Source organism: Canis lupus, chromosome 4 (genome assembly GCF_003254725.2).
Source record: "Canis lupus dingo isolate Sandy chromosome 4, ASM325472v2, whole genome shotgun sequence".
NCBI classification, from domain to species: domain Eukaryota; kingdom Metazoa; phylum Chordata; class Mammalia; order Carnivora; family Canidae; genus Canis; species Canis lupus.
Genome location: NC_064246.1, coordinates 50,766,125 through 50,774,852, shown reverse-complemented (window position 1 = coordinate 50,774,852; position 8,728 = coordinate 50,766,125). Strand labels below are relative to the sequence as shown.

General features: G+C 41.2%; 1 long non-coding RNA gene and 1 other non-coding gene across 2 annotated transcripts; both read right to left on the bottom strand.

Moving 5' to 3' along the window:
- Positions 1–1,601: 1,601 nt before the first annotated feature.
- On the bottom strand, positions 1,602–7,290 carry LOC118354592 (uncharacterized). Its single transcript, XR_004815403.2, has 3 exons — positions 5,276–7,290; positions 4,494–4,622; positions 1,602–1,904 (listed from the first exon to the last, which is right to left on the bottom strand). It is a non-coding gene; the product is annotated as an uncharacterized LOC118354592 (long non-coding RNA).
- LOC112652088 (U6 spliceosomal RNA) lies at positions 2,846–2,952 on the bottom strand. The gene has a single exon (XR_003131240.1). It is a non-coding gene; the product is annotated as a U6 spliceosomal RNA (small nuclear RNA).
- Positions 7,291–8,728: the final 1,438 nt, after the last annotated feature.

Genomic DNA, 8,728 nt, shown 5'->3' with positions numbered 1-8,728 from the left:
TCTGCATCCAGCTCCTCGCAGGGAGCCTGCTTCTCCCTCGGCCTATGTCTCTGCCTCTCTCTTACTGTGTCTCTCATGAATAGATAAGTGGATAAAATCTCTAAAAAAAAAACAAAAAACAAAAAACCCAAAACAAACATTTCAGTCTGTTTAAATCTTCCAAGTTTTGGGACAATTATTTCTCCCATTATACAGCTGAAGGAACAGGGGCAGAGAAGCAGGCCATCTTCCCAAGGTTACACAGTGAGTTGGAGCCAGAGTTGCCACAAGAGCTCAGCTCTCATCCAGTCATAGGTTCTTCTACTGGGCCACGTTCGGTCGCTGAGGGCTTCCATAAGCACAGCAGTCTTCACAGGAAGGAAAAGAATAACCAGAGAGTTTGGAGAGGCTCCTTTGGCCTAAGGTTTCAGTAGAGTTAAAGCCTTGAGCCAGCCAGAGTCTCAACACAAATGAAGTCAGACCAAAATAGATACTACTTATATTCAACAGGAAATGACCCAGAAAAGATCCAGCCACTTTCCAGATGTAACTTGAAGGGCCTCAGTTGGAAAGACATTTTATAATTTAATGCAAAAAATTCTTGATGATGTTTCTCAAGTCTCAGAAATGGAGAGACATTTGGTTTGAGGAAAATGCCCTGCTAAGAAAGTCTAAGGCTTCTGCTTTGTAGAATCAATCTTTGAGGGAACAGCATAGGAATGAGTATAGAGACCAAAGCCTAAAGCAAGAGACAGAGACAGAGACAGAGACAGAGAGAGAGAGAGAGAGAGAAAGGAAGGAAGGAAGGAAGGAAGGAAGGAAGGAAGGAAGGAAGGAAAGAGAGAGAGAGAGAGAGAGAGAAAGAAAGAAAGAAAGAAAGAAAGAAGAAAGAAAGAAAGAAAGAAAGAAAGAAAGAAAGAAAGAAAGAAAAAGAAACCAAGGCCTTGTCACATTTTGCCAGCATAATTTGGGGAGGGACTTTGAGAAATAAAGAGTCTATCCCTTCCTTTTGGATAGAAAGAAAAGCAGAAATCCCAGCTTGAGGAAACGATGCATGATTAGACTGCATACATGAAATTTAGCTAGTGGCTAGAAAGAAATTTTTTATCTATCAGCTGTTATGCAGTGGAGAATAATTTCTCTAAATCTTGTATTTCAAAAGGCTTCTACAGGTTTCTTTTAAATAACACTCAGAAGACACTTATCTCTACATGTCTCATCCAGTTAATTTATGATTGCTATAATAAAGTTATTATATGTGCTACTGCTTGTGAAGAAAAAGTTACATGTACACACACCTAACCTCTGGTTAGCAGAAAATAGAAAACAGAGAAACTAGTTAAATCATATAAGAGAAAACAACCAACTCAGAGAGTGGGGCAGCCTTCAAAATGTTAACGTCATAAAAAAATTAAAAGGTGTTTCAAAGAATTAAAAAGATATTGGGAGCAATTGGAGGAGCTTTGAATATGATTTGAGTATTAGACAGTATTAGGGAGTTATTGTTGAGAGTATGCTCAAGTATGCAGGGGCAAAGAAACATGATGTTGGGAACTCACTTTGGAATGGCTCAGAACATACACACTGTTGTTTTGTTTTTTGTTTTTAATTTATTCGTGAGAGACACAGAGAGAGGCAGAGACACAGGCAGAGGGAGAAGCAGGCTCCATGCAGGGAGCCCCATGTGGGACTCGATCCCGGGACTCGATCCAGGGACTCGATCCAGGGACTCGATCCAGGGACTCCAGGATCACACCTTGGGCCGAAGGCAGGCACTAAACGGCTGAGCCAGCCAGGGGTCCCCCTCCAGGGTTATTAAGCTATAAGGTCTCTTAGCTTTGAACTTGGCTCCGTGTCAAGGCTGGGACTTTGCAAATCATTCTCCTTTGCCAGCTGATCTTCTGTTAGTCAGCCAATAGGGGGCACTAAAGAGAGAGAGAGAGAGAGAGAGAGAGAGAGAGAGAGAGAGAGAGACTGGAAGTCCAGAGTCGCAAGGAACTTGCTCCTTTCTCTTTTGCTTCCTGTCACTGTCCTGTGTCACTCCGACAACAGTTCCTCACCCTGGCAATGATAGAATTATTTCCTTCCGGAGCCGGTGGTTCAAGTTTGCATTTTTTCCACAATCTCAGAACCAGCCTCATTTGCTTCTTCAGACACACCGCTATCAGCCCGCAGAAGCCTTCTCTGTCCCAGCTCCATGGGACCCTTTCTCTGAGCCATTATGTAACTGCTTTCTGCATTTACTACATTATTCATTTTGCCTTTCTAGTCTTCTAATTCCTGATGAACAATTCTTTATATTAAATTCTGTCTGTGAAAGTAATTGGTAGAGTTTGTGTCTCCTGACTGAATCTTGACTGATACAGAAATTGGTACCAGAAATCTCAGGAAACAGACCCTCAGAGATGGAATTTTTTTCAGGTATTTGGATTTGTCTCTAGACCTGAATGCACTATTGAACATCTTGTCATGAAAATAGGATGCTGGTAACCAATGGCACGGAGTGGCAGTGATTAATCAAATTACTGGCTGTAGATTATTGTGATGAAGAGCTTCCTTGAAACAGATGCCTCGGGAGATCAAATGGCTGCTGGGAATAATGATGACTAGGAGGACTGTGGGGCGGGGGGTATGCCTTCCTCTGAGAGCACTGGAGTGCTTACAGAAGGAAAATGTCACACTCAGCTCTGTAAAGTCTTAGCTCAAGTCCTGATTAGGGGAATTCTATGGCAGTCCTGAAAGTATCTCAAATCTCTTGTAGCTGCAAATTCAGACCCAGGATTTAATGGTGAGGGTTGCAGAATTTAAATGTAAATTGGATTCATAGACTATGTCTCTCAGTGCAAGTTGAGATGAGGATTGGGACAGTGTCTAATTCTAAGACTTGGATTTGCGTGTCATCCTTGCACAGGGGTCATGCTAATCTTCTCCGTATCGCTCCAATTTTAGTATATGTGCTGCCGAAGTGAGTACTAATTCTAAGACTTGGAATGAAGACATTGGCATGGGGTTGGATGAAGCTGAAAATCTTACCCCTAAGTCACTTTGAGCCTTCCTTGCCTTCACTCTCCATGACTGAGATTAGGCTTCCCGTGCTTGAAATCCTTGCATTAACCTCACCTGAAGCAGATGCCTTTCAAGGACACACCTTTACTTACTCTTCAACATCTACTCTACTACCCCTTGTTGCCACTAGACCCATAACTAGACCCAAAACTAGGGGCAGATACAGCATATTACAAGGAAACAAGTTCAGAGTCTGATCCTGAAAGGAAGATTTTATGATCCAAAATAACTGCCAGATTTTTCTAATTTACATAGGCAGAAAACTGGTAAATATGTGTGGAATGGGAATCTAAGAACACTAGACCAAAGAAGGCAGAATATGAAAGGCCAAATTTACTGATATGGATGTACTTATCAGGGATTCTCTCTTTGATGTGTTAACCTGTATTAAGAATGTTTATTTGGACACAACAGTGACCTACATATAATAATGAGTTTGAGATCCCAGAATTTCTCTGTCATAATGTAAAGAAAGGAATTAAAAGATTTAGGGAGAGGGAAATGTTGGAATGAACATATTATATGTGACTTTCAAACTTCCCTCACCCACTACTGCCCACTACTACGTGGTTCAAGAGGACCCAGTAGATACTCCGTCACTAAGGTATGGAGCGAGACATTGAGGAGATCATCAATATTCTGAAATATTGTGGTGGTTCTCTTTTAGTCAGTATGATGGTAGAAGATGTTGTCACCAGTTTAATACTGTTCATTAATTTCATCTGGATTGAAGGGATCCTAGAGCCGTAGAGGCCAAGTGGTAGTGTTTAGTCACTAGAAATAAGGGGGATGTGTTTAACATAATACACAGCAGGGACAAAATGGTCATCAAAATGTTTTGACCCCGAGGCATCATTGATAGTAGCTGTTGATGATTACGTTTATGTGTCAGTTAGGCTGGGTCAATGGGTGTCCAGATATTTAGGTAAACATTATTCTGGGTGTTTCTGCAATGGTATTTTTGGATGAGATTAACATTCAAATTGGTGGACTTTGAGTAAAGCTGACTGCTCTTCAAAATGTGAGTGGGCCTCATCCAATTAGCTGACGGCCTGAATAGAATAAAAAGACTAAGTTTCCCAAGCAAGAGAGGAATCTCCAGCAGACTGTCTTCAGACTGGATCTGCTTTCCTGCCTGTCTGGCCTACTCTGCAGATTTCGGATTTGCCAAACTTCCATAATTATGAGAGCCAGTTTCTTATAATAAATCTCTTCCTGTGTACATATACACACAAATGCTATTGGTTCTGTTTCTTTGGAAAATTCTAATACAGTAGCTTGTTGGTACAGTGAATCTAGGAATGAAATAGATGGTAAATCTACTAAATATTACTTGATCTACACAATAGGAAAAACTCTAGGTCTGGTTATCAGAAGTCTGACTAAAGTTACCACAGAAAGAGTCATAGCCTCTTCTCCAGTTTCCAGACCTAAGCCAGCTATCATACCTAGAGCCCCTTGACTGAAGGACATGCTGAGTTCTCTTAAGGACTCCATGACACAGCCACAGTATATTCTATAAACCTTCTTTCAACACTTCCCCAGAGGCCTGCAGTCTTTAAAAGGGTGACTGTATCCTGCAAAAAAAAAAAAAAACCTCAGATCTTTTAGGGTTAATAAGCACTGGACCTGACTGGCAGTAATTTAATTTCTGGGACCCTAAAACACTACTGTGGTCCACCAGTTAAAGTGGGGGCTAATGGTGGTCAGGTAATGAATGGAATATTGGCCCAAGTTAAAATTACAGAGAGCCTTGTAGGTCTGTAAACCCAGGGTTATATCTCTAGTTCTTGAATGTGTAATTGCATTAGACATACTTAATTCTTGACAGAACCAAATTTCCTCACTGATCCGTGATTCTTGTTGTAAAAAGGGCCAAGTAGAAGTCTCTAGATGGTCCCCTCTTTACGGAGCCAGGAGCAATAGCACATCCCTAGAGGAAATTGCAGAGTAGGGCCACCATCCTAGGCTTGGTATCTGTCACATCTCAACTTAAATTTACCTGTTTGTCCTGTGCCAAAGGTGGATGGATCTTAGAATTACTACAGATTACTGTAAACTTAAACAGGTGATGACTCCAATTCCAGCTGCTATTCCAGATGTGCTATCTTTATAAGAGAAAATCAACATAACCCTTGGCACTTCATGTACCATTAGTGATCTGACAAATGCTTTTAACCTCTCTCTCTATTACAATTTGCAATGACCACTAGAAGCAGCCCATTTTTACCTTGCAGAGCTGAGACCACCTTTATAGTCTTCCAGTAGGGCTGTCATAGTATAATCTGCAGAGATTGTGATCATCTTGACATTTCACAGTACATCACCCTGGTCCACTTCACTGATGACGTGCAGATTGGATCTGATATGAAGATAGTAGCCAGCACTTCAGATGCTTTAGTAAAAGGCATGTGAGATCAGAGAGTGGAAGATAAACCCAATAAAAATCCAGGGACTCATGCACCTTGACGAAATTTCTGATGTGCTAATGGCCTGGAGCATGCTGCAATAGTTCTTTCCAGGTGAAATATAAGTTGCTGTACCTTGTATCACCTACCACTGCAATAGAGGCTTGATGCTTGGTGCGTCTTTTTGGCTTTTGGAGGCAACACGTACCACATTTGAGTGTATCGCTCTGACTCATTTGCCATAACACTGCCAGTTTTGAGTGGAGTGGAAAAGGCTCTGTAGCAAGTCCATAGTGTAGGGCCAGCTACTCTGCCACTTGAAATTTAAGACCAACGATTTGAAGACATTAAATGTGGCAACTAAGGATTCTGTATGGAGCCTTTGGCAAATGCCAATAGGAGGATCAAAGCATATACCTCTAGGGCTTGGGAGCAAATCCATACCCTCTTTTGAAGATAACTGATTTTCCTTTTGAGAAAGAGCTCTATGGCACTGGGTGCTGTGTGATTCAGTAAGTCATAAACTAGAATGTGCACAGCAGCAGCCTATCATCAAATGGAAGTGGTATACGAGGGAGAGAGATCAAGCAGGTGTAGAACACAAAAGCAAGTTGCCTGAGTAGGTGATTCAATTCCTTTGACACCTACTCCCATTACAAGGCTTCCTTTTTCTCAGTCTTTAACTTTGGCTGCACGAGAAGTTACTTATGACCAGCTGACTAACAAGAAATTTAGATCTGGTTTACAGTTTATTTTGCCTAATAGTACCAGTTAGTACCAGCTGGGAGCCGCAAAATCTGCTGCAACATTACAACCTCAGTCAAGTACGTCTTTGAAAGATCTTAATGAAAGGGAAATCTTCCTAAGGAGAATCCTGAGCAGTACAAGTGGTTGTCTGCTATTTCTGAACTAGCACTATCCACAAGTATGGATCTAAATGCTAGTATTCAAGGGCAGTAACTAATGGTTTGATGACTTCCGGACTTGGGAAAAACAGATTTCTAAGACACGTGACCGGGTCTGGGGGTGGGAGGAGGCTATAGATGGACCTCTCAGAATAGGCAGAGAATTGAAGATTATTGTGCTTTAGGCGAACGTTCACCAAAAGGACACAGTACATCCATTAGAATGTACCTTGTAGACATGCAACTACACGGAACATAATTAACCATGTGCCCCAGCTGTTGCACTCTGAAATTTATCACCACACCTGTGCTAGGTCACACTTCCCATGGGCTGTTTCCAGCAAATGAGAATAGCAGGAATACTAAAGTATACATGGGTCTCTTGTGGTGGCTGGCCTTGGCTTGAGGACTTCTCAAAGGCCTTGCTGAACCTGAATTAAGACAGAGAGGCTCTCAATAATCAGGACAAGATGACGTACTTTGTAGTAATTAGCCTCTTTTTCCAGTCATCCTAATGACTGCTCAGTGGGCCCATGTACAAGAGTGGCCATGCTGGCAAGGAGGGAGGCTTATATAATGACTCAGCAAGATGGACTTCCCCTCACCAAGACTGACCTACTGAGTGCCTGACCTGCCAACAGCAAAGACTAGAGACCAACACTGAGCCCTGATATGGGCACTTAGTGGCAGGTTACTTACGTTAGATCCCCTCTATCACAGAAGGGACAGCAATTTACTCTCACTGGAAAAAATGCATCTGGGTATGGCTTTGCCTTTGGTACTTCTGTCAGCCTTATTAACTGTCATGGAATAGCAAAAACTGTGCTGACCTATCTATCCACTTCAAGTAGCCTTTGATGGTTTAGAAAAGTAGCTGAGATGTTGAAGATCCACATGGTCAAGTCAGTTTTAGAGAAAAAACAATTTATATTTTTCTTTCCCACTTTCTTTTCTCAGTGCTCCACCATAGTTGTCTGCCAATTTTGAGCCAGCAGAGGCTCAGGTGGGGCATTAAAAAAAAAAAAAAAGAAGAAGAAGAAGAAGATTTATTTTAGAAAGAAAGAGAGAATGCAAGCAGGGAGAGGGCTAGAGGCAGAGGGAGAAGGAGAGAGAATTCTTAATTTTTTTTTTTTTTTTATTATTTATTTATGATAGTCACAGAGAGAGAGAGAGAGAGGGGCAGAGACACAGGCAGAGGGAGAAGCAGGCTCCATGCACTGGGAGCCCGACGTGGGATTCGATCCAGGGTCTCCAGGATCGCGCCCTGGGCCAAAGGCAGGCGCCAAACCGCTGCGCCACCCAGGGATCCCGAGAGAGAATTCTCAAACATATTCCGTCCCTGCTGAATTGAGCCCCATGTGGGGTTTGATCCAAGGACCCCAAGATCATGATCTAAGCCAAAATCCAGAGCCTGTCACTCAACTGACTGAGCCACTTAGGCACCCCTCAGGTGGGGCATTTTTAATTTGAGCTACGAATACTTTTTCTAGAGACGTTTTAAATCAGGTATTTGGCAAAATCTGTGATGCAGTTAAATTTACTTTCAATCAATCATGCACAGAGAGTGACATCTGCTGGTTATAAAAATTATGTCTTTATCCTCATTCTTTTTTGCAATTGACCAATGACCTTAATTATATAGTAAAAATATAAGATAATTATCTTTCTTGGGAGAAAAAGAAACCAACATGTGACCCATAAAGGCCAATATATGTACCATTGTGGGAAACTTTTTTAAACTAAGAAAAAAAAATCTAAGTTTCTTCTTCATTTTAGCAGACACTGCAGTCTCTTTAATTTGACCAAGGGAAAATAAACTGTAGTAGAATTTGAAAATAAATTAAACATTCAGCTATTCCCTTTAAAATATCCTTTGGGTTTTTCTTTCATAGCAGAAATGAATGAATTTAAGAGAGAATTCTAGTGGATTTAATGAAAGACTGGTCATCAAAGGTCATTTGCTTCTGGCATTGCACCATAGTCCTGCTCTTTGTATTGTTAGCTTCCATGTGTCATACATGTACTTGCTCCCATCCTTCTTCCTTCCTATCTTTATATACACTCATGTATCATGAAACTTTATACACTCTTCCAGATTTATTCCTGTATTAGTTTTGGAAATTATTCCCACTGCTTCTGATGTTAGATTAGGAAAAAATAGGACTTATATTTGGTAACTACAGTTTTAGATGAAAGACATGTGCTTATGTTTATTGATAGAAGTATTCTGATCATGGTGATCAAGTTGAGTTTTGTGTAGAAAACACAAACTTCAATTTGCCATACTCAGGTGGCCTCTGTTAGATTCTGTTCCCCTTCAGTTTTTTTTTTTTTCCCAGTGTTTCGCCATTATAAAAATGCTTTAATTAC